The sequence below is a fragment of the Eptatretus burgeri genome, chromosome 10 (genome assembly GCF_056783735.1).
Source record: "Eptatretus burgeri isolate ZD-2024b chromosome 10, Ebu_testis_v1, whole genome shotgun sequence".
NCBI classification, from domain to species: Eukaryota; Metazoa; Chordata; class Myxini; order Myxiniformes; family Myxinidae; genus Eptatretus; species Eptatretus burgeri.
This window is the reverse complement of record NC_140970.1, coordinates 9,415,033-9,443,029: the sequence shown is the minus strand read 5'-3', so window position 1 is coordinate 9,443,029 and position 27,997 is coordinate 9,415,033. Positions and strand designations below refer to the sequence as shown.

The 27,997-nt window shown below is 42.0% G+C and overlaps 1 long non-coding RNA gene across 2 annotated transcripts; it reads right to left on the bottom strand.

Annotated features, from left to right (window-relative positions):
* Window positions 1-27,704, bottom strand: LOC147017928 (uncharacterized). 2 transcript variants are annotated; one of them, XR_015062201.1, is made up of 4 exons: window positions 27,583-27,704; window positions 27,344-27,434; window positions 23,834-23,891; window positions 1-726 (listed from the first exon to the last, which is right to left on the bottom strand). It is a non-coding gene; the product is annotated as an uncharacterized LOC147017928 (long non-coding RNA). The 2 variants fall into 2 exon arrangements; XR_015062200.1 differs by lacking the exon at window positions 27,583-27,704 and having other exon boundaries at window positions 27,344-27,496.
* Window positions 27,705-27,997: the final 293 nt, after the last annotated feature.

The following is a 27,997-nucleotide window of genomic DNA, read 5'->3' as shown; positions in this document are numbered from 1 at the left end:
TTACCCTTTCAAAGAAACATTTATTTTGAAGCAATCACTTTCCAGACGAGTGATAAATCATCCGAAGAAAATTCTGCAAAACGAATCAGACGTTGTACAACGGATGTTTCCAGAGAGTACAAGCACTTAATGAAAATAATATTTGAAGCACTGAGGATGGGTTTACTTAAAGCCATTTCTGCAGAGAACGACTGATAACATTTCGATAAGTAAATAGAAGCAATTAGCAAAGATTAGAATTGCATTCATTTTACAACTCCACTCAAACCATTATATTATTACACAAAGAACAATCAACGCCAATCGATTAAAACGAGGGAAAGCTCTAACAGGCTTGAATCGTTTCAGGGCACAACAAGAGCGCATTAAAAACTTTGAACATTTTCCCAATAAACGATTTAAATTGTTGCTGCAAAATGATCACAAATCAAGTGACAGTAACTGTTTTTGAAAATCTTTTTCGCAGGATGTCTACATTATGAATTTGCTCTTCAGAGAACCAAACACTCAATTCTATATATTCCAAGCTGGATCTGCAGCTTCGGTCGGTTCAAAAGTACCCAGTGTTTACAAACATGACTACAAATTAAACATTTAAATGAGTGGTTCAAATGCATTTTACTTGATGATGCTCTGTTGATGTACTGTGACGACCCTCGTCTTTGTTCACGTCAGTGGCTCATTGGTTGTCCCACGCGATGGTGTCTCCTTATTCATCCTGACATTCTTCATAGCACAACGTTCACCCAAAACAATAACACCGCACTGAGTGTTCCATACATCATCACATTTAACTTCTGCAACTTCTGGGTATAAATGCAAGTCGAGTTTTAGCAGTAAGTACTGAGTGCATCTGTGTAACGCAGGTAGAATTTTAGCAATAATGAGTTGTAACACAAACTAAGATGTACAGTACCTGCAGAGAGAATCTCCTAGCATGTGCACAACCGTTTAGCTCTTCCATTACAACATCTTTTTTGATAGCTGATAGAAAGGCTTGTACAGGACAAGGACTTTAACAGATATTAGTGCACATTTACATCAATAATGAATGTACATTAGTGGACAATAATTGACAAATCCATATGCAGTAGTAAGGCGTCATGCTTATTGTTATGGGGAGTTTGAAGGGTGTGGACCAGTTCCCCCCTTTTTTGCCAGTGGGGAAAAAAAATTCAACTAGAATTCCTTATTCGAAAAAAAAAATTTCAACGAAAAATTCGACTTATCGGAAGTAATTAACCCCAAACAAGTAATTAAGGCAGAATTAAATATTTTTTCTGTAAGGGGGAGGGGGGCGTGCCATCGTAGCCACATAGAATGGCACTCTTTTACCATACAGCTCAGGGATAGTCAACAGATTATAATTTTAGATTCGCCTCCTTAACCCCCCCCTCCCAACTCCCGAAAATCCTGAAGACTGGTCTAAGCGTGGCCCAAGAAGTGATGACATGAAACCTTTTACGAATTCCGGACGACATGGCCCGCTCTGGTAAACATAAACTAAATCCATGGGTGATTATTTTCAATGGGGACACTTGAAGAGACAAATCTACATCTGCAAAGGCCACAAACTCTCATTGAGATGAAAGTGAAAGCGATGGAATTTTGCACCTTGATTGATGAAGACTTAATAGAGTGGTGTTGTGTCTGTTTTCTGTATTCCTCTCCTTCATCATTCCCCTTCCTCCTTCCCATTTACACCCTTTCCTACCTAAATCTCGCTCTTTCTATCCCACTGCCCCAGTACCGCCACTGTGTTACATTGTTTAGATGGAGTTTGAGGGGTGCAGATATGTCATGTAACAGGCATTATTCACCGACTGGGTTCGTCCTGTGTCTGGGTTTCCTTGTGTGCATCCTTCCATTGTTCCATGTGTAACAGAGTCGTGAATCATAGACTTGGTGGTTTGATGGTTAGACTGTTCAGACTGTTTAGAGCATCTGCTATGAGTCGCACCTAATCCTTAAAATGGTACGTGCCACTTCTTTGCTTGATGCTCAGCATTTAAAAAGGACAGAGCATGGACAAACAACCATTGCTTGGTAACCATTGTGCAGGCTTGATGGGCCGAATGGCCTCCTACAATGTAAGGGAACTCATGTTATAGTATAAAACATTCATAGAAATGCAAAAGGAAACAATAAAAGTAAAAGCTAGCATAGCAATTAAAGATGATGAGAAATACTGCATAGCAGCATTGGTTAAGGTGCTGGGTATTCGTGAATGGAGTGAGGAAAGGAGGATGTGGAGAACTACCCCGATGATCCAACATGCAATGGTCGAACTTGCCACTTTTCAATCACAAAGCAAACGATGCCAAACCGCGCTGATCGTGCTCTACATGCCCCGAATCCTTCTTGGCACAGCGGGTGATAGAGCCAACAACAATGAGAGAGTGGGGAGGGCAGAGGAGGGGAGGTGAGTGTGGGAGATAAAATGACAGGAATAATGTGATGTTAAGAAGGGGGAAAAATAGAAATGCGATGGAAATGATCTCCTGATATCGCCTGCTGTGTTGGTGGTTTAATTTACAGTGCGAAAAGGGCAAGTGATTATGAAAAGCTCAATCAACTGCACTCTTTGAAAGCGCAGTTTCAAATTTAACTCCATTATTAACAACACAAAACAGTTGATTCCAAGCTCGAGCGAAGACCAGCAAAGATAAATACAATTTAGAGCTGCTGAATATCGTGTGTGTGTGTGTGTGTGTGTGTGTGTGTGTGTGTGTGTGTGTGTGTGTGTGTGTGTGTGTGTGTGTGTGTGTGTGTGTGTATGTGTGTGTGTGTGTGTGTCATTGGTTGTTATGTCCATTTGCGGGTTTGAGGAGATTGAACGAAGTCCTCCCAGGACTCAAAGTATCCACCTTTGCTTCGGTAAGGGATCACAGTTCATGGACAAATCACAGTTCATGGACCAATCACAGCTCATGGACCAAGCTGTTCAACTTTGTTGGTCTCAGAGTTTTGCTTCGAGGTCTCTTTTCAGGATAGCCACTGAACCGCAGACTGCCTCCAATTGTAGTTCGTTTGTGGTAATATTCCCGAGGATGTTTTTTCAAAATCTCAGTCAGGTTCATTATTATTCCTGTTGTTCCAATTATCACTGGTGTCATTTTGAGGATCTTCGGCTTCCAAGATCTCTTGATCTCATTTCTAAGGGCCTGGTATTTGGTTATTTTCTTGATTTCTGCATTATTTAAGCCAAAATCGCTGGGTACTGATATCTCAATCAGCAATCCTGTCCTTTCATTTTTGTTCCTGAGAACAATGTCCAGTGGCAAGGCTTTGTTTTCTATGTTCATGCTCGTTGAGATAATCAGATCGTACATGAGTGAGCATGACGTCCTTATTTTCAATGATTGTCCTTGGTTCGTGTTTCCATGAGTTTTCTGGAACTAGAATGTTGAAATTTTTGTGCCGATGAATCACTTTGCACACTTTGTTGTGCCGTTCATTGGGTGAACAGTTCTGATAATTTTTTGCATTCTGAAAGCAGGTGACTAGTACTTTCTGTTTCTGTTTTGCAGAACATACACTTATGTATGGACTGGCTCAGTCGCGCCATATTTTTAAATCCATTGTTATCATGCCAATTGGTATATTTGGGCATTTATTATTATTCATTTTCGTCCCAGTTGAACTGACCTCTCCTTAGCCATTCCAATGAGCCTTCTTGTCCCTCCCAACTCAGTCCAATTCCTTTTTGTATTTCCCTGCTCTTTTGTCGTTCTCCAAGTTGTTGGTGTATCTTTGTTGATATTTCTGTTCATATATTTATTTTTTATTTTTTTGCAATTATGGCTGTATTTGTTGCTGTTTCATTTTCCTGTGTGGTTTCTTCTCTTCGCACCTGTTTTTGGAAATTCCTTGAAAGGTGAATGAGGGATACTTTTTCAGGTTTGTTGTGTTCATGTTTGTTTACAAATTGAATCCGACAGTCTGTTGAGCATTTCACATTCTCAGCTAGTCCAACACTTATCGCTCTGTGCACCGGGTTGAGTTCAATCAGGCCACTCCTTCCCTCTCGTCTCGGCAGGTACATTCTTGGGATGCACTGTTTTTTTGTAGAACATTTTGTGCATGCTCAGGAGTTTTGTTGCTTTGATGTCTAACTTATTGATTTCTGATTGGGACCAGTTTATTATTCCACAACTGCATTGGAACACTGGCACTGTGAGTTGGTTTATGGCTTTGATTTTGTTTCTTGGGGAGAGATATATTTTCAGAAGCAGCTTTGTTCTACGTAGGTATTCTTTGACAATTGTTTTGCGCATTTGTTTGTGACATATTTGGTGGCCCTCTTATACTCCGAGGTATTTGTATAATGCTTCATTTTCGAACCACTGTGTTGTTGTTTCAAGGTAAATTTTATGTTGTCTGTCATTGTTGGTTTACCTTGTACAAATGTGCATTTGATGCACTTATCTAGTCCAAATTCCATTTGAATGTCCTCAGGGAACCATTTTATTAGTTTTAGCTGTTCTGTCAATTTTTCGTAATTCGGTGCGAAGAGCATTAAATAATCCATGCAGAGTTGGGGTGTCATCTTTCTTGTTTCTTTGGACATTCTTCTATTGGTTTTTAGAGTGCATCAGTGTCCTTGTTTGTTGATGAGGTTGCTCAGTGGGTCCAGAGCCAAACAAAACAAGAGGGGGGGGAGGCTGTCTCCCTGGAAGATCCAACGCCATATCTTCACCCCTGGTATTTCAATATTTCCTTCTGAGTGCTGTAATATTAATGTGGTATTCCAGATTGCTTTCTCAATCAGTTTGATTATTTGGGGATGATTTTGTATATTTGCATGCATTTTATCATCCATGAATGTGGAACACTGTGAAAAGCTTTCTTGTAGTCTATCCAGGCAGTTGACAATTTGTTTCTTAGCATTTTGCAATTTTCAAGTACGGCTTCATTCAGTAGTAGGTAGTCACTTGTTCCATAATTCAGTAGTACGTAGTACGTACTGTATACAACCCAGAAACCTTGTGTAGCTTTAACCCTTGTTTGGGAGGAACTTCAATAAATGATTTTAAAAAACAACATTGCATTATAAATGTTTCAAGATGTGCATAAACATTATTATTTAAATACAGCCACCAGTCGTCGTGTGATGGGTAAAAAATAAAATTGGCTCTAATTTTAGGAAACATGTTAATGCGGCAAACAGCTCGTAAATCGTGTGTTATCATCTTTCAAAGTCACAAAGAGAAACTCCTAACGATTCTGAGAGCAAACTCTATTCAGATAAAGATAACCAACTGCTTACATCTGCACCTCCATCCATTCCAAGGTTGTTTAATACCCCAGCATTAATTATTGACGTTATAAGTTCCAGGTGCACCCTACTCCATTAAAGCATCAGTTAAATTTGTTTTTACACATTTAAAAGGTAATGGTTATTTTCCCCGCTAAGCTTGTTAAATCACCGGGTGAGGGCAAACACGCCTGTTCCAAGTCACTTGGAAATTCCGCACAGATAAAGCAAACAGAAAGAAGCACAAAGGCTTACCTTTTAAATATAAATCTTGAAATATGGAAATCAAGCAAACAAATAACAAAATGTAATTCAAAGAAAAAACAATCCAAAGTGACCACAAAATGTTGGCACACACTTTTCACAGCTCAAACCGACATGAAAGAACTCCGAACAGGAACTCGGAACACGAGGTCGATGGAGGTTTTTTTTGTTTTTTTTTATAAATGTATAAATGTCAAAGTGATGGGTATATGATGTTAAATAAAGCAATGTCATCTAAAAATGAAGTTGCACAACATTTTCAGCCAGTGAGACAGCACCCGAAAGAACAACCGCCATCGCGCAGCTCGGTCGATGTGACATGTGGATGTTACTTTTACCTCCCGGAGACGCTTGAAATATCAAATATGTCTGAATTGTGCAGCTATGATGAACATGCATTCAATAATATGAGTGAGGAAAGTGAAAACCACAACTTTATCATGAAGAAATAGTTGTGGCCTCTTCCAAGTAAAGACATGGTTGAGCAGGGCAGGAAACCTGGCAGCTTCAGACCCCAGTGAGGTTACCCGGGAAATACCTTAAGACCCAGACAGCGAGGTGGCCGAGGATCACCTGATGAAGGATATAATTAAATAAGGCCGTTAATTATCTTCAAAAGGGGTGTTTTAATGAACCCAAACACCCAATTTTCACCCTTGCACTTCCTTAGAGTTTTCTTAGGATGCACACAAAGTTTCAGGCTGCGAGGTATTATAGTTTGGAGTTATGGAGGACACACACACACACACACACACACACACACACACACACACACACACACACACACACACACACACACACACACACACACACACACACACACTCTCTCTGCCTTATTATTCGTGTTGATAATATATAATGTATGTATATATATATATATATATATATATATATATATATATATATATATATATATATATATATATATATATATATACATACAGGGTGTCCCAAAATATGTACTCACATTTTGGCTCCTCATAACTCATTGAATTTTTCTTTTATTTTCAGATCAAATTGACCCGAATAATGACAGAAGTACGAGTAGGTTTTGAAGAAAGAAAATTTATCATAAAGTGCTACTGGAAGCACGAAAACATCATGGAAGTGCAAAGACTATTTAGAACACATTTTCACAAAGATCCACCAACGCAATGAACCATTGCTCGCATCCGAGATAAGTTTGAAACAGATGGAACTGTGCATGACGTCCATAAGGAACGTTCAGGAAGGCCACGGTCATCAACCACCCCCGCAAAGGAAAATCAATTGCTGGAACCCTCCACCAATCCCCACGCAAATCTGTACGACAAATGGCTTGTGAGACAGGAATCCCAAAATCAAGCGCCCATCGCATTTTGAAGCGAATTAATTAGAAAAGTTAAATTCCAAAATTAATCCACGCTCAAAATGAAGACGATCCTAACCAGAGAGCTGAATTTTGTGAGTGGTACCTGGGCAAATGCGAAGAAGATGCAGCATTTCCATCCAAAATTGTTTGGAGCGATGAGGCCAGTTTCAAGTTAAATGGCTCAATTAACTGACACAATTGCACCTACTGGACTCCTGAAAATCCGCATGTTACTATGGAACACCATTTAAACTTACCAGGGGTTACTGTGTGGAGTGGGATATCAGCATTGGGCATCCTAGGGCCATTCTTTTTTGACCAAACTGTCACTAGGGATGTTTACTTAAACTTGCTGCAGGAATCCGTCGGTCCACGTGTCGAAGAGATATTTGGTGACGAAGAGATTTCCTTTCAGCAAGATGGAGCACATTCCCACTACCATGGTGATGTAAGGGCCTATCTCGAAGCAACTTTTCCGAACAGATGGATTGGGTGAAGAGGTAGTGTTGAATTCCCTGCGCATTCCCCAGACCTCACTCCAATGGACTTCTTTTTATGTGGATATCTCAAAGATAAGGTTTACGGCTCAAAACCAGCAACAGTCGATGAGCTGAAAGAGGAAATTGAAAGACAATGTCTTGCAGTTCCAAATGAAATGATTCGTAATGTTGTTGAATCCATTGGTCCGCGTTATCGGCTGTGTTTGGAACGTGATGGTCGTCAGTTTGAACATTTGTAAACATGCATTTATACATTTACACATTTAACGATTAATGTTGTTTCTAAGTCAATAAACAACGCATTTATTATCATTTATAGAGTGAGTACATTTTTTGGGACACCATATATATATATATATATATATATATATATATATATATATATATATATATATATATATATATATATATATATATATATATATATATATATATATATGTACGAATATAGCCTGGTGTTGGCGCAGTGGTTAGGGTAGCAGCTTGGGATCCAAAAGGTCCTGAGTTCAAGCCCCGTTGGGCCACTGAATTAATACACCAGGGGGTTGACTCAGCCTGTCATCCTTCCGAGGTCGGTGCAGTGAGTACCAGTGTACTGGGCCGGTGTATACCCCGGTTAAAATTGGTGTACCATATCCCTGTGTTGTAAGAGGCGACCAGGGTTGCTTCAGGAAGGGCATCCGGCGTAAAACATGTGCCAAATCACGATGCGGATCATACCGATGATCCGCTGTGGCGACCCCTAACGGGAGCAGCCGAAAGAAGGAGAAGAAGAAGAAGAAGATATATGTACGAATATATCGACTCCTCCCATTCTCTTCCAGATGAAAAAGCTGTATAAAGCAACAAAGAAAGGCTATCACGGTGAGCCCTTTGCCATTTCAAACCCTACCCAGAGTTCTTCCGCAGTTATAAGAACATTCACACATTGTACACAAATAAGAATCCCAATGCTACACACCTCCTCAGCTGTCGGAGCAGTTTCATCACTTATCGGCAGATCATGAGTGACAACACAGACAGAAATGCGTACAAACAAGGCTCCCAAATATGTACCATGTGTACACGTCAAAAGCAGTCAATATATGAATGAAAAATGAAGACCCACCCACATCTCTCACCTGTGAATGGAGGGAATGACCAATTAGCTCTCACCTAATCAAATAAACCCAGGCGGCACAGAGTGTATAAATAAATTGCTCCTCCCATGCTCTTCTAGCCAAAGAAACTGCATGAAGCAACCATGAAAGGCTACCATAGCCTTTCATGGTTTTCATACGTGTATATATACATATACATATATATATATATATATATATATATATATATATATATATATATATATATATATATATACATAAACATATACATATATATATATATATATATACATATACATATATACATAAACATATACATATATATACATATACATATATACATAAACATATATATATATATATATATATATATATATATATATATATATATATATATATATATATATATATATATATATATATATATATATATACGAATACATAATTCTAACTACTCACTTACTGAATGACTGACTCACTGATAATAATGTTCGTAACCTTACAGATGACGTAGAAAGCTGAAATTACAAGCCGATTCTTCTGGGAAAATGAAAGAACCAATGGAGAGCATCCAGAAATGAAAATAAAAATAAATGAAAAAAAACATAAATGCAGTTGAGTGACCCGATACAATGGGGAAGCATTGTTCGTTTTTGCTTACAATTTGTAAGTACATACATATATTTATGAATACATATATTTATGAATATATATATATATATATATATATATATATATATATATATATATATATAAACATATATATATATATATATATATATATATATATATATATATATATATATATATATAAAAACATATATATATATATATATATATATATATATATATATATATATATATATATATCTTCTTCTTCTTCTTTCGGCTGATCCCATTAGGGGTCTCCACAGCGGATCATCCCTTATGATCCGCAAAATGATTTGGCACAGGTTTTATGCCGGATGCCTTTTCTGACGCAACCCTGGTCGCCTCTTACGACACAGGGATATGGTATACCTATTCGAACCGGGGCATACACCGGTCCCAGTACACTGGTACTCACTTCGCCGACCTCGGAAGGATGACAGGCTGAGTCAACCTCCTGGTGTGTATTAATTCAAGCGGCCAACGGGGCTTGAACTCAGGACCTTTTGGATCCCAAGCCGCTACCCCAACCACTATGACCGCCAACACCAGGCAAAGAAACATATATATATATATATATATATATATATATATATATATATATATATATATATATATATATATATATATATATATATATATATATATATATATATATATATATATATATATATATATATATACAGTATATATATATATATACACAAATAGATGTATACATATATATGTATATGTTTCTTTGTATGGATATATATATATATATATATATATATATATATATATATATATATATATATATATATATATATATATATATATATATATATATATATATATATATATATTGTTGCGGTATTCGCGGCCGCCGGCGTGCGAACGGCCACGTAACTCGAATCGCGGCACGTCGCCCACCGGACGGACAATCCAGTCGTGACCCTCTCGGACTAACGCCGGGAACCAGTCACGGGTGGACCTTTCGGTCTCACCGCGATCGAGCCAATCAGCCCCCGCGTGGGATAGGGTTGCTCGCCAAATTCGACCTACCTAAGTACCCACGCGGAGGGTAGACCGGGCGATCGCACCTCGCCGCAGGTCGACTTCGGACACGGGCCACTTAAGCGACCCGTTCCGTACTATCAGAATAACCGAGCGGTGTTATCGTCGACCCCGACGGTTCGATTAATTATCGGGCGTATTCAGCCCACTACCAACCCTTTACGTGAAGCAAGATGGGGATTCAATAGAGAAAAAGACGAAGCGAAGCGGGAGAACAGTTCAATAATAAAGCACATTTATTCGCGGCACACGGGAAGCACACAAATACAATTCCACCAAAAGCACACAGAAAAAACACAATTCCATTTACACAAAAAGCAAATATAAAAGCGAAAACAATGCAGAGCTAATACCGACTACCGAGCACACGGCAACACTTATACAATTCTACCTCACAGACGGCGCCGACAACACATACCCAAAACCAAGGAAAAGAAATACCCTCAAGGATGAGGCGGGCCTGAGGCCGAGACCGGGTCGCGCCTACCCGTCTGGTGATGAGACGCGGAGCGGCGATGGCGCCTCACTCCGCGGGCCTCGCGGACAGTGCCTGGCAGGGGGTGGGAAAGGGGGCCCCCTTGGTCGCACTATCTCAGCGCGGGGGGGGAACAGGAGGGGGTTGCTGATGCTCGGGGTATAGAGGATCTTTATTATCCCTGGTGTGCGTCTCCACCTCGGCCAGGTCGCGCTGCCGGCCTTCCTCGGGCGTGCAGCTCCCGGCACCGTCGCGAGCACCCCCTCTTCTGCCTTCGCCGCTGCCGCCTCTCCGCCTCTGGACTCTCCAACTCTGGACTCCTCTTTGGGCTCTCCTCGTTGGACTCTCCGATCGACTCTCCCCTTCGCGACTCTCTTCAGCTTCTCCAGCTACTGCAGGCTTCGGGCTCCAGACTTCCACACTCTCGTCCCCTCCGTTCCGACTCTCCTGACTGACGAACCCGGTCCTTTTATCCCCCCGTAGCTTCGCCTTTGACCCCCTCCCTTTGACCTTTCACCTCGCTCCCCATTGGCCCGAGAAAAAGTGGGCGTGAAGGCTTTTTGATCCACAAATTTGCATATATCGATCGTTCTGGAGGCGGGGCCAAATCGCCCCTCGCTCACCGATTGGACGGCAAAAAGTGGGCGTGTGTCGTTTTTGATCCGTTTTTGAAGCACAAAATCCGTGATTTTGTACACGCTGTTCAACGTGCGCCCTGCACGAGTCCAACACCAGTACCCACAGCGGGGAAAGAACGGTGGCGATGCTACGGTTGCGAGGTGTGACGTGAAGGTCGTGGCGGTTGTGGTGAAGCGGCGTTGTGGTTGGTGGTTGATGTTGTGGTTGTGGTGGTAATCATGGCGGTTGGTCCAAAATAAAGATAGTAAAAGAAAAACGGCTATCCTGAAGAGTCGCAGCTCGCATAAATGACATGTATTCCCACTAGACAACGGGTTTGGGCCTAACTACACATATACTTGCCGAGATACCTCACCTAAGGGACCTGAATGGTGGTTTGCGAATCTGGTAACCACAACAATATATATATATATATATATATATATATATATATATATATATATATATATATATATATATATATATTGTTGCGGTATTCGCGCCCGCCGGCGTGCTGACGGCCACGTAACTCGAATCGCGGCACGTCGCCCACCGGACGGACAATCCAGTCGTGACCCTCTCGGACTAACGCCGGGAACCAGTCACGGGTGGACCTTTCGGTCTCACCGCGATCGAGCCAATCAGCCCCCGCGTGGGATAGGGTTGCTCGCCAAATTCGACCTACCTAAGTACCCACGCGGAGGGTAGACCGGGCGATCGCACCTCGCCGCAGGTCGACTTCGGACACGGGCCACTTAAGCGACCCGTTCCGTACTATCAGAATAACCGAGCGGTGTTATCGTCGAACTCGACGGTTCGATTAATTATCGGGCGTATTCAGCCCACTACCAACCCTTTACGTGAAGCAAGATGGGGATTCAATAGAGGAAAAGACGAAGCGAAGCGGGAAACAGTTCAACACAAAGCACATTTATTCGCGGCACACGGGAGCACACATATACAATTCCACCAAATGCACACAGAAAAGACACAATGTAATTTACACAAAAAGCAAATGTAAAAGCGAAAACACAATGCAGAGCTAATACCGACTACCGAGCACACGGCAACACTTATACAATTCTACTTCACAGACGGCGCCGACAACACATACCCAAAACCAAGGAAAAGAATACCCTCAAGGATGAGGCGGGCCTGAGGCCGAGACCGGGTCGCGCCTACCCGTCTGGTGATGAGACGTGGAGCGGCGATGGCGCCTCAACTCCGCGGGCCTCGCGGACAGTGTCTGGTAGGGGGTGGGAAAGGGGCCCCCTTGGTCGCACTATCTCAGCGCGGGGGGAAACAGGAGGGGGTTGCTGATGCTCGGGGTATAGAGGATTTTTATTATCCCGCGATGAGCGTCTCCACCTCGGCCAGGTCGCGCTGTCGGCCTCCCTGGGGTGCAGCTCCCGACGCGAGCACCCCCTCGTCTGGTGTCGCTGCCTTTCCACAGCTCCGTCCCCTCCGTTCCGACTCCAACGCACACGACGACCAGCTCCTTCTTGCCAACTCCACCGCCCGCGAAGTCTTGACTCTCTGTTTCCGACTCTCCTACTCTCCTACTCTCCGCCTCTGGACTCAGTGGACTGACGAACACGGTCCTTTTATCAGCCCCGTAGCTTCGCCCTCTCATCTTTGACCCCCTCCCTTCGACCTTTCACCTCGCTCCCCATTGGCCCGAGAAAAAGTGGGCGTGAAGGCTTTTTGATCCATAAATTTGCATATATCGATCGCCCTGGGGGCGGGGCCAATTCGCCCCTCGCTCACCGATTGGACGGCAAAAAGTGGGCGTGTGTCGTTTTTGATCCATTTTTGAAGCACAAAATCCGTGATTTTGTACACGCTGTTCGGCGCGCGCCCTGCACGAGTCCAACACCGGTACCCACAGTGGGGCAAGAACGGTGGCGATGCGACGGTTGCGAGGTGTGACGGGAAGGTCGTGGCGGTTGTGGTGAAGCGGCATTGTGGTTGGTGGTTGATGTTGTGGTTGTGGTGGTAATTATGGCGGTTGGTCCAAAATAAAGATAGCAAAAGAAAAACGGCTATCCTGAAGAGTCGCAGCACGCATAAATGACATGTATTCCCACTAGACAACGGGTTTGGGCCTAACTACACATGTACTTACCGAGATACCTCACCTAAGGGACCTGAATGGTGGTTTGCGAATTTGGTAACCACAACAATATATATATATATATATATATATATATATATATATATATATATATATATATATATATATATATATATATATATATATATATATATATGTATATATATATATATATATATATATATATATATATATATATATATATATATATATATATATATATGTGTATATATACACATGTATGTTTGTATGAATATATATATATATATATATATATATATATATATATATATATATATATATATATATTGTAACGGCAGTGGAAATTTGCACGACACCAGAAAGGTCCTCAGGTTAGATATATCGATAAGTTCATGTGTATTTAGTCCACACCCGTTGTTTAGAGGGAATATGTGTGATTCTTCCGGGCTGCAACGCTTTGAGTTCGCCGTTTTTCTTTCTCTATCGGTATTTTGGACCAATAATCCCCTAACAACTCAAACACCGCCACCTTCGCCTCTTTACCTCCACAACTCCATCCCGCAAACATCGCTTCACCGCCATTCTCAAACGACGCCCGCCAACAACCAAACCACCACAGCAAACCCCCCACCTCCTTCGCCTTTCTCCTTCCACAACCATCAACCACACCACCTGCCAACACCGAACGTTGTGCTGACCAGGGCCCATTCGGCGTTTGTTGCCGAACGCGTCGGGCCGCGAGTACAAATGGATGCCTTTGCAGGAGGGAAATCGGATCAGGAGAAGCTCACGCCTCTTTCTGCCCGACCAATGGCTAAATGTCGGGTGGTGTGGCCCCGCCCCCAAGCGCGATGCATGTGGACTCCTTTTAGGAGGGAAATCGGATCAGGAGAGGCTCACGCCCCTTTTTGCCCGACCAATGGCTAAACGTCGGGTGGCGTGGCCCCGCCTCAAAGCACGTTTTGATCCGCGAATTAGCATACACGCTCCTCCCCCAGTCTATAAAGACGCGAGCACAAGGCGACTCGCGTGTGTTGGGTTGTGCTGAGGGATGGTGTGCTGTGTTGGGCTGGGCTGGTCGAGTGAAGAGGAAGGTCGTCATTGAGGTTGTCGTTGCTGGGTCGAGGGATGAGTCGCGGAGTGAAGCAGGGACACGGAAGAGGGCTCAGGGGCGAGTGTTCGCCAGAGTCGGTGCGGTCCCAAGGCCCCGCTAGCGGGACGGAGCGTCCGCCATTCTCTCTCTCCACCCCGAGCATCAACAATTTCCCCCATCTGCGCTGAGATAGCACCGGTAACCCCGTCCGTTCCCCACCCCAACCGTGGTGTCGACCGACCAACACGTGCCTGCGCAACGCATGCCGAAAGGAACTCACCGACCACGCCAGGGGCACGGAGTCAGGCACGTTATGCTGACATTGCGGCTAGCCCGCCAGCGCGCCACGAGGGCGCGGGTAAGACCCCTTCGGTCTCGTGGACGTGGCCGCTCACCCAGGTCCCACGTACATTTGGTCCATGGACCTGTTTGCCCCCTTGCCTATGAGGGTGGCTTGTATTTGCTTTTTGTGTAAATGTGTGTGTGGCGCCAGTCTTTTAAGTAAACCTGAATAAGTGCTTGTACATTGCTTTATTCGGTTGTAGCTCTGCGTTGCTTTCATTGCTTTGACTGTTATATGTGCATTCTTACTGTATGGCTGTGAATACGTGCTTGCCTTGTGTGTGTGTGAAATAAAAGTGCTTGTCCAATTGTTTCCCGTTTCCTTGCGTCCTTTCCTTCAGTTGAAAGTTCCATCTTGCATCACGTAAGGGATTGGTAGTGGGTTTAGACACCCAGTAAGTAATTTCGACACTCAGGACCTTTTGGATCCCAAGCCGCTGCCCTAACCACTGCGCCAACACCAGGCATATGTATATATATATATATATATATATATATATATATATATATATATATATATATATATATATATATATATATATATATATATATATATATATATATTTTGTTGCGGATCCGGGGTGGCGGGATTCCACCCGGTCCAAGGTGCCACCCTCACCACCACCGTCTCTGGGGTTTATAACGCCGGCCTGCTCAGCACAGGCCTCGGGTCACGCGCCTTCAATCGCGATACCAACGTAATCCTTGTACCTTGCCAGTTGGGGAAATAGAACCCCTGGTTACAGACTGGTTTTGTCAGATGCCGAGCGTTTTCTGCCAGTCTGTAACCATTTTGGTTTTATATGCCAATCGAACCAATCATTCCTCAAGGCGACACACATTAATCCATAGCGGCAACTGCATACGAATTAACCAGATTTATTGGGGAACATCGGGGATCACAACAAAGCAACATTTACGACAATGTTTTTATTAACAATCCTCAACCCGTTCTTAACTAGGGAACCACAGTCTACAGGTTTTGAGGGGGTCGCTAACGAAATATGCCTTATACAACACGGGCAGACAAAGACAAACAGCATGAATGCAATACAAGACAGAGTACTTGGTGAAGCTTCATGGACGAGAGGACAGTGTCAAAAGCACGAATGTCGCTCGCAACAGGCGGATGTCCCCAGCCGATCTCTCTCACGGTCCAGCATACAAATCCAGGCCTGGCCTGTTCTCTAGACAAGGCCCAAATTGAGGGGCCGAGCTCCGCGGGCAGATCGACAACGTGTCGAGCCGTGAGGTGAGTATGGACAGAGGCTCCACGGCCAGACGCAGGCCGAATCTGTCGATCACCTCCCCACAAGAGTCAATCGCCGGCTCGATGTGCAGGCAGCCTCTCTTACATTCGCTCGCTTCGAAAACACGAGCACTCTTTCGAGAGCGACTGCTCTCCACACACAGCTCTTTTCACGAAGCCTTCGTTTCTCGCTTCGTAGTGACTCCGAGCACGCCTCGAGAACCCGACGCTCGTCCAAACTGAAATCATTTTCTCTCTCAGTTTCTCTCTTTGTTCCACGAGCACGTCTCTCTCGGCGACTGCCGCCCAAAGGCTCCGCCCCTTCGCGTCACTTCCTCCCCTTAGCTACACCCTCTCTCCAGGCCACACACCCCTCAGCCGACTGGGCGGGGCCTATCGTCCGTAGAGGAGAGGAAGAAGAGTGATCTCTCGTTTCACCACCACAGTACGAATATAAAAAAACAGTCTCTTACACCTCCCGACACACATATAATGTACACTTTACCAAACAACCTAGCTAAACAGGCATTTAATGGAGGATCTGAGCTAATCCTATATTTAGTAGTCCAATAAGGGCCATTTCCATAACAATATATATATATATATATATATATATATATATATATATATATATATATATATATATATACAGTAAGTCCTCGCTAACCGGAAGTTCGCATATCGTAGTTTCGATTATTCGTAATTTAGTTTTAATGACTAATTTTTCAATTATCGCAAACATTTTATGCCTATCGTAATGTCATTGCAAGGAATAACGCAAAAAAAAGTTTCAAACTGCCTGCAAAAAACAACAATCACACAGGATGCGCATAAACACACTTTCACTTTCCTGCGCATGTACTGTATGCTGTACTGTACGTATTCTCTTCACGCTCGCCTGCATACCTTCCAGTATGAATCCCAAGCGACCCGCAAGTCTTTTGCCGAGCACACCTCGTTTCAAGATACAACGAAAGGCTGTCACATTGAAGGTGAAATTGGACATAATTAAAAGACATGAACGAGGTGAAGGGACAACTGAAATCGGCCGCACGCAGCAATCGCTGCATCAACTGTACATTCGATCGTTCAAAGTTCGGCAAAGATAAAGAAAATATCACAGATTGCGACCAGTTCGAGTGCAACGACACTAACGAGAATGAGAGATGGTGCCATGCACAACATGGAGCGTTTATTTTGTGCGTGGATAGAATATCAAACTAAACGTCGCATGCTTTATCTCTTGCTGTGATACAAGAAAAAGCGCGTCGTTTGTTAGGGCATTGACCCACGATTACGTGATCAATTACTTCTCCAATCATGTTGAGAAGTATCTCCAAGGAGAACAACATTGACAACAAATCTTTGCTGCTTGTAGACAATGCTCCTGCCCATCCTCAGCAAATGGAAGACTGGTGTGAAAGCGTGCAGGTAGTATTTTTACCACCAAATACTACCTCACATTTACAGCCTATGGATCAGGGAGTTATTGCTGCTTTTAAAGCCTATTATGTTAAGCATACCATGCTGCAGCTTATCAAAAAAACTGATAAAGACAAGCCATCAATCAAGGAGTTTTGGCGAACATACAACATAAAAATGGCTTTGGAAAACATGAAGGATTCATGGGCGGAGGTGAGTGCCTCCACAATGAACGCTGTGTGGAAGACAGTGTGGCCTGAGTGTGTCCACAATTTCACGGGGTTTGCTGATGTTCCGTTGATTACAAGTCAAATTGTAGACATGGCACAGGAGGCTGGTTTTGAAGAGGTTGACGAAGAGGACGTGGATGACTTACTGGAGTCTCGTGCAGAACCCTTAAGCAATGAAGATCTTATGGAGTTGGAACAGCAGTGGGCTCTTGAGGAAGAAGAAGATGCTGTGACACCTTCATCCAAGCATCTCACCATGAAAAACCTCAGCCAAATCCTCAGCTCGTTTCAAAATGCCATAGAATTTGTTATCGAGCAAGATCCAAATCTTAAAAGGAGCACTGATTTTAGCCGTGTTGTAAATGATGCCCTTTGTTGCTACAAGGAACTTTATGCAGCAAAGAAAAAGAAAGCCATCCAGCCCACTCTCCATGCATTTTTCAAGCCAAAAGATGCAGCACCAACTCCATCCACCATCCAGGATGCTCCTTCAACCAGCTGCCAAGAGACCATTCCCGCTGGTGAAGAAAGTGACAGCACAGTGTCAAGTGAAGAGGGGGACGATTCTGCCACTCCGCAAGTGTGACTTGTCCACCGCAATCAACTCCGTTCCTCCAGCCTCGGGGTAAGTCGCCACTACTCGAGGAGTGTGTTTGTTTATTTGTGTTTATGTCCAAAAAATTTCGAGCCAAAAACACATCCCCCCTTTAACACATTGGTTTCTATGGGAAAATATGTTTTGTTTAACACAGTTTCGCTTATCATAAGGTTTTCCAGGAACGCAACCCTTGCGAAAAGCGAGGACTTACTATATATATATATATATATATATATATATATATATATATATATATATATATATATATATATATATATATATATATATATATATATATATATATATATATATATATATATATATACAGGGTGAGTCAAAAGTAGTGCCCAATTTCTGTTTTTTCGGCTGTCAGATTGTTTCTGGGAAGTCATGTTGTTAATAATTGTCTTGCAGATTATTAATTTTCATAATTTATTTATTTTTGATTTTGTTTTGCAGGTTATTGCTGCGAGTTTGGAAAGTTACTGAATTTGCACCAAATTGAACCATGATTTACCTTTCAATGAATCAACGCATTGCGGCCGTGAAACATTCCTACAAATGTAATGAACAACCAACAATGGCGGCATGCCATTTGGCACAGGAATTCGATATTAACCCCCCTCAGGGAAGAAACATACGATTGATTGTCGAGAAATTTGAAGCAACAGGGTCGGTAGCCACTGCAAAGAAGTCCGGTCGTCCAAAAACGGCAACTAATGTAGCGAAGGCTGAAGAAGCCATCAGAAGACTGGAACAAAGTCCGCAAAAGTCAACTCGCCTTTTATCTGCAGAGTTGGAAGGGAGCCAATCAAGTGTTATCCGTATCCTTCACCAGAAAAAATGGAAACCTAACATTCCATGCTTACTGCATTGCCGTTCATGATGGAGATGACGACCGCCATCATCAATTTTGCAAAGAGTTCTTAGCTAAACTTCACGAAGAGGACACAATGTTCGACAACATCTGGTGGTCAGATGAGGTATGTTTTAAGCTTAATGGCACAATTAGCAGACACAATTGTGTCTACTGGGCTGTGAATAATCCAAGAGTGACAGTTGAGAAGGAGGTAAATTTACCTGCAGTGACAGTTTGGGTAGCCATATCTCCATTAGGGATAATTGGACCCCTTTTCTTTGACAGATCGGTCACTGCAGAACTTTACCTGGATATGCTGCAAACTTCTTTTGGCCCAGGGTACAAGATCAGGACTATTATTTCCAGCATGATGGAGTTCCACCTCATTATGGACGTTATGTTCGTCAGTGGCTTGATGAAAACTTTCCCAGAAAGTGGATCGGCCGCCGCGGTCTGATCGAGTGGCCGGCATGCTCCCCAGACCTTACACCTCCAGATTTCTTTCTTTGGGGGCTCATGAAAGACCTTGTTTATCGTGAAAATCCTCGTACCATTCAGGAATTGAAGGCTCAAATCACTGCAAAGGTTGAGGAAATTGATATCGAACTCTGCAGATGTGTGTGCCGCTTTGTGCCTGCTCGGCTGCAATTATGCATCGATCACGAGGGAGGGCACTTTGAAAATTGCAAGTAAAACAGCTTGGTGCAGTTACGTAATAATTTTTTCCTGAATAAATGGTGAGATAAACATGTCATTCATTTCTTTCTACCTTCTTATACACTGTAATACAAATGGCAAACAAACAATCAACTGACAGAAATCGGGCGCTACTTCTGACTCACCCTGTATATATATATATATATATATATATATATATATATATATATATATATATATATATATATATATATATATATATATATATATATATATATATATATATACATATATATCTGACTTATTGCGTATGTTACTCATTGGGTGAACAGCACAGAATGTACTGCCTTCACCCATGGATGGTTCTCTGCAGCATCATTGATTGAGTTTTAACAGCCCATGCCATATCAACATCAAAGGCCATAGGGGAGAATGACGCAAATGTGAAGGCGTTTCTGCCAACTGTGCTTCTTCAGTATGTTATGACCACTCCCCCCTCCGACTCCATTGGATAAATCACCTCACACCTCTGTTATTCAAGTTTGATTTCCCCCTCTTTGGCTTCTTCGAAATATATATAACTTTAAAGCATCACTGAATAAATATACATTGTGGAAATATATCACTTTATAGAAGACTGAAGTAGTACATACAAACTGTCATGAATATGTCCTGAAGTACAGCATATATAAGACAGGAAGAGGTTAGCAAAAGTCAGACATCACCTTGAGTTTTCTCAGCCTCTGTTTTTGCTGTTTGTGACTCTGGCTCTTCTTTTTCCGCTTCCTGTTCTTCTTGATTTTTCTGAATTTGTAACGTCTTTTTTGCTTCCACTTGCTGCTTCGCTATTTCAAGCTTTTCCATTGCTCGCTGATAAATTTAGGCAGTATGATGAGTGAGCTTGTTCAAATAGTTTGAGGTTAAAATTGAAATGAAGCTAAATGCTATATTCGAATGACATATTATAATCCAAGAGAGTTTAATTATCGAGAGAAGTGAAAGATATGACAAAATATTCGATTAAAGCAACATCCTCGAGAATTCTCAAAGTCATATTCCTGAATATTGGCTTATTTACACTGCTGAACTCTCTTCATTCCTTGCAATCACATGAATCAGCCATGGAATGTTGTCGGAATACAAGCTATTGATGTGGACATGAATTTTAAAATGTGAGAATTTAAGATATCCCAAAGTATTGCAGTACAAATGAATAATATCTTCATGAGATAACAGAATTTTAAAATGTGCCCAGATGATTAGACCGTAAAGCAAACCCAAACATGATGCTTTTGTTGCTACTCACTCTGGAACGTTCATTGGTGTTGATATCATATTGCTTCAACCAAAGAGCCAGGTACTCGATGGGATCTGGTGGACACCACTCTACAACCTCAGCAAGACCCTTAGTAAGACAGTCTCCGACCTGCTTCTTGAGATATTCTGATTCCATGACAGCAGGAAACTGAGAAGTAGCAGTAAACAGGGCAACTTGTGAATGTATTGATCCATCTATATCCTTGTTGCTTCCTCCAGGAAATTTTGTGTTGTGATGAAACCAAAATTGTGTTGATACACCATTGATTTGATTGTTGATATTGATTGTCATCTCTCATTCAGTAAGTAAGTGTAATTAATATTTGCTAAAGTTCATGGCTCTTAGTTAAACAGGTAGACATGTGTCATCCAAAGCACAATTTAACAACATGTGGACTATATGCACATGCACACAGAGGAGTAAGGTACTCTTTTTTACTCTGTCTGCCTGTCTGGTAGTCAAACAAAATTGAAAATCATTCCAAACAGGAAACTTACTGTTTTTAGCAATGCCATAAAGGACACACACAACAAGCACAAATAACTAATTTAACATGTTAAATAAGTTGGTGGTAAAGGACACACACAACAAGCACGAATAACTATTTTAACATGTTAAATAAGGTGATGGTAGAGACAGTGTAGCAATGGCTGTAAACTTCTAAAAAAAACTTTTTGTGACAGCCTTTAAAACCTTTATTTAATTCCAATTGAATTATATACTTCAACAGTGTAAAAGACAAATCTACCTATTGCCACTTCCAAAAACTTCCAGTTTTGCAGTACTTGGACAAAATATTGCGTCATTTTACGCCATCCCGACGAATCAAATTTTCTGCTCGCGCTCCGGCAGGGGATTATCTAGTTTCAGGCAAAATTGCGTCTCGTAGGAAATATTAGTTGTTCTCGAAAATGCAAAGCAAGAATTTAAAAGACCCTTCCCATGTCCTTTTTCTCAAGATTGTGTGGGATAAGGTGTTCCATGAGTTGTCTAGATGTTTGACATCATCATCCTCATCATATCAACTTCATCATCATCATCATCATCCTTCAAGGTAAGTTCAGTGATACTGCATGTTATATGTTTAATACCTCCACCGCCAAAGGTAAAGGAGGTTATGTTTTCACCCCTTTCTGTTTGTTTGTTTGTTTGTCTGTTTGTTTGTTTGTTTGTGTACAGGGTATCTCAAAAAGTTGTGGACGGATTCATATTAAATTTTGTGGACAGGTTGGATGTGTGACAAGGACAAACTGATGAGATTTTGGTGAAGATCCAAATCCGGATCTGAAATTTTAAAAAGTGATTCTTCACCATTGAGAGATCGGACCAAAAACGATATAGTGCTGAATAGCATATTTCAAAAATGAGTTGATTGGGCCAGATATGTTTTCGTGGATCAGGAATTGCGTGGTGGAGGTATGCGCTCGACCAAGTGCCCTTCTAGTTCAGTAATATGTATATTCTTCAATACGAGTCATGCATCTAACCCTCTTTTCCCATCGGCCCCGAATCTTAGTGTTTGCATTTTTGCTCTTCGTGGCATTTTCCAGGAAAGTAACCCCCATGAGTAGCATGGGTTTAGTGTGCTGTGAAATAAATATTATAATATATTCCCGATTAACCCCAAAGCCATATTTGTAACAGCCCACTTTCCCCGAGAAGACTCATCCCTTGGGGGCCCTCTCTGGCATCTTGTACTATTTGCTCTTTGGCATTTAGCACCTTGGGTACTCTTCTGAGTACCCAGGCCTTCACCATCAATATAATTTAGCAACTCATGCCCTTCTGGCATATTGCGGCCTCCACTGATCAAAGCTCTCAGGGGCCAGGGTGCATCTGGGGTGTCAAACATATACTGATGACATCTGATGGAAGACGACATCCATGTAATGACAAGGCTTAATGTATTCATCAGCTAAAGGCGTTGGGTGGAGACAGACCCTGAAGAAGATATAAATCTGCATTCACACCAACCAGATTTGGATATTCCTGATCATGCTTGTATTCTCTTCGATGGAATGGCAGTTGTCCATGAAATTGTTTTCAAGGATGCAATAAAAAAAAACTGCAAGGACCTGGTTGATCACTTGATCTGTTCTATTAGCAGCAAAGGTCAAGGTTATGCCAGTATATTTGTAGTATTTGATCATCATGTCAAGTCGCTGAAGAGGAGCACAAAGGATCATCGATCACAAGGTGCATCAACACGCATGCCTGAATATAATGTGGAGGACAACACACACACACACATGAAGGATGTTAACAGATATCTGAGCAGCACCAAAACAAAAGATCTCCTGACAGTTTACCTGGCTGAGAAAGTTGTTCAGAATTGCAAGCTAGTTGTTACTGCAGTCACACGGATGGGGTTGTTATCAATTCAGGTTGAATCATAAGTAGCTGGTTTGGAAAGCTACCAGGTAGAGGCAATTGTATGCTGCTGATTATATTGTATTGCTGCTGAAGTGCACAAGTTCACATCTATGCATCAGATGCAGATGGGTTTGTTGTTGCCTTATCAGTAATGCCAGCATTGGGCGATTAAAGTCATCTTTATGGGGACAGATTCAAATTGTCAGCATATACATCTGAAACCACTATATCATACCCCTGGTGAAATTCGTGTTCAGGCCTTAATATGTTTTCATGTGATTAGTGGCTATGACATGACTGGTTGTATCTTTCGAAAAAGCAAGAATACCTTTGTGCTTGGTAGAACACCTTTGTCTCAGCAAGTGACAATGTTCTTCATGCTCTATCTGGAATAGAGATCAGCAAGAAACCAGACAATTATGTACTCAAAGGCTGTGAAGAGTTCATCAGTCACTTACTCAGCCCCAAGAATGAACAATATAGTGATCCACTGGAGCAAAATTGGTATTATTTCAGAAGACGTTATGTAAGTAAAGGTAATGATCACTCGGATGGACTTTAAACTGAACGTCAAGTCACACACTCGCCTCTAAGTTGTCCAGCCTGGATTCGAATACAGCACATATTTTCATAAAACTAGAATATTTTTATTGAATAACAAGAAAAAGAGCAATCAGAAATTGCAGACCCTCACCAGGACTTGTTTTGTGTCGGTTTGTGTGGTGTATTTTGTGTGGCGTTTGTGTACTGGTGTGCTAAGTAATTAATGAGACATAACTAGAACTGCCATTTGACAACTGCTGGCAGTGATGACCAGGTACCAAGATGTCCCGCTTTGATGCAACCCCACTTTGATTGGACACCTGACCCTGACCCGCGATGTGTTTTATTATTATTATTATTATTATTATTATTATTATTATTATTATTATTATTCAATTGAATTCAGAATGGGATTAAAATAAATTCAATTCAAATCAAATGTAAGACCAAATCGTTACAGTCCTGCATTGGTGTCATCAGAAGGAACCCAAACAAGCAAAAAGCAAAGATGAAGTCATTAGGAGGAACCTGGATAGGATTCACATTTCAGCTGCTACTCCTCTACCCTCAATCCCATCCAAGCACAGACAAGTGAGCCTTATTCAAAAAAAATAAAAAAGAAAGCTAAAAAAAAACAATTCTGGCTGTGTGTCCGATTAGGTTGAAATTTAAAACATATTCCCCATCACCACTAGATCATAATTGTGAAGATTCATGTTGATTGGTTAGGCAATTAAAGAGAAAGACTTTTAAAAATATTTTTGCTCAATACAATATGGCTGCCATACCATGCGACATCAATTATTCGTGAATACTCGGTATCCCCAACGCTTGGGGCACATTTGTGTGAAGTTTACCCTCGATCTCTCCTGCCATTCTGGAGAAGATTTTTTAAAATATGTTTTATGGTAAATCCAATATGGCTGCCAAACAATATGATATATGACATCATACTATGTGTGAACCTTTTGCTCCTCATAGACAGATATGTGTAAAGCTTTGCCTCGATCTGTTCAGCCATTTCAGAGAAGAAATTTTTGAATGTTTTTTTTTTTAAAAAACATGGCTGCCAACCAACGACAACACGTGACTGATGGCATCATCAATTTTTTTTTTCTGTGGACCATTTTGTCCCTAGATAACCCCCAAAAATTTCATACTCATCAGATGTAGCATTCTACATATGCAATTATGACGTCATAACGAAGGCACTTCTGACATCATTAAACAATCACACTTATTCCCCATGAGGAGTACTTGCCACGTGCTAAATTTAAATGTTTTCGTTGGTGCGGTTTCAAAGATAGAGGTCCAAATTTTTTTCCGTTTTTACAACATGGCTACCAGACTACGTGACCTATGATGTCACAATTTATCAATAAAACAATATACTTGAGTAGTTGCTCCTATGGTGAAAATTTGTCTCGATCTGACAAGCGGTTGCGGCGAAAAACACTAAAGTTCTGTGTGAACAAACAAGCCGGTAGGCGACGAGGGATTCGCTAGGATCGAAGTGCTGGATACGATGCTTTTCATTCTGACCGATTCATCGACGAAGATTCATTGCCAAGACGTATTGGTTCACATACAATTGTTCCTCTGCCTGGCAAGATTTTTGCTATTGCATATTTTGCCAACTGGCACTCCTCACAGGACTACCATTTGAAAAATAAAACTTAAATCAAAAATCGGCTCGAGTAAAATTTTCTAAATATCTCGAAGTGTTTAATTCCGAAGTCTCGTTTCTCCACATCCAAAACTGTAGGACAAGTATTGAAAATAGTGAACGTGCGGTTTTTCGGCCGTTGCATAGCAACGGCTGGTTGCTTAGCAACGAAACTCAAACGTGCACACTCCCAGCTCATATGGCACCTGTTCGCCAAGTTTCATCGAAATCGGTTTGCTGGTTTGTGCTGTAGAGCCTCGTGTTGCAGACACACACACACACACACACACACACACACACACACACACACACACACACACACACACACACACACACACACACACACACACACACACACACACACACACACACACACACACACACACACACACAGATGGAAAACCCGACAATAACGGATATCTAGCGAATCCCAACAGACAAACGGACCTAAATTCCATACCCTCTCCTATGGCGAGGATAATAACATGGACTATAATATCCAGGCAGGGAATCAATAAAGATCCCAGCGCACAATGGCCTGTTGTTTTCAAGTGTTACTGAGGGATCTTTAACATTTACAACCTAAGTTGACTGTAAACTCCTCTCTGACTCTCTGAGCCGTCTATCCTGGGTTGGAATCTCGGTCCAGCGAGAAATTGTCACCCTGATGTTTCACTGCCAGGTCGATTTTGCATCGATATGTGCACCACCCTTTAGAAACAAGTTATAGTGGGTGTCCCCGTCTACTAGCAAGAGTTGATGGACATTAAAGACCCCACGGTGTCCCTCGAAAAAATAGAGGCGACTTCATTACAGAAGGCACCCTGAAAACACTTCCATTTTCTCTCACGTTCAGTTGAATGTCAAGACTGAGCAGTCGGTTCGTGAAAGACTTGGGCTAAAACGTCACCGGTCAACCTAAAAAAACTTGTAGGATAATTTGGGCCTTTAAAAGTCGTCGTAGTAATAGTAGTAGTAGTAACAGTAATTCGTCGTAGATATCAAGATCAGCTTACCTTTACGCCTCGATGTAGGCCTGACTCGTTGCCATGGCAACTGCATGTAACGACGTGCGCTCTGAACCCTCTGAGCGGTTTTTGACGTTTGACATGAACGTTTGTGAGTAACATTTACATTGTGACACATGTTAAGACGAGAAGGGCACTCGGTGGAGCTTATACCTTCGGCACGTAAAGCCTGATCCACGAGAACATATCGTGCCCATTAGATGTTTGAATTATCATGTTATACAGTAATATTTCCTTTTTGGCCCTTTCAACTTGGTGAAGAATCACTTCAAAAAAGTAAATAATTCTCGTATCCAGATCCGGATTCGGATCTTCACCAAAATCGAATCAATTCGTCCTCACAATACACCCTACGTGTCCACCAAGTTTCGTCCGAATCCGTCCACAGCTTTTTGAGATATCGTGCTATATATCGGTTTAGGCCTATCTCTCAATGCCAATGGTGAAGAATCACTTTAAAAAATTCAAGTATTCGGTTTCGGATTTTCACCAAAATCGAATCAGTTCGTCCTTGTCACACGCCGAATACGTCCACAAAATTTCAACCGAATTTGTCCACAACTTTTTGGGGATATCCTGCATGTAACTGCCAATGACGTACCGGATGGGATGTTTTGGGATGTGCCAGGGCTTTCGCACCTCGAGACGTAATTCCTCCCACGAACAACGAGCCCTGTGGTCAGAAGACGGATCTGGGTTGGGGACTAGTAGGAATTGTGAACCCAAGTGCTCGAGACACTGATGACGTTGGAGTGAGTCATCACATTCTCTCAAGATTAGCATTATCAGAGCTACCATGATCTGGTAAGGGATGTGAAAGTGAGTATATAGAGGTCATACTCTGTTCAAGAACCAAGGTGAAAGAAGCAATCCATCCATCCATCCATTGAGACCATACTCCGTGCAGAGCGCTGTTGCTGCCTAAGCAGTCTCCTAGGCTATTGGGCACAATCCTGGGCAGGTCACCACTCCAACACTGGATACTAGCAAGCTGGTATTCATTTTGCCAACCTCAGAACGACGACGGGCAGTCAGTCAACCCCACCTGGTATTAATTCAACATCTGAGTGGGATTTGAACTCAGGATCCTAGGATCCCAAGCCCACCACCGTAACCATTAAACCAACATCAGGCATGAAGAAGTTATCAATCCTCGTGATGTCATTCGAATGATGGAAATGGATTTCGATGAAAGACAAGGAGAGAAATCCATCTCTTTCCTTCGAGGACAAAACATTTCTTTCTGTAGCACAGA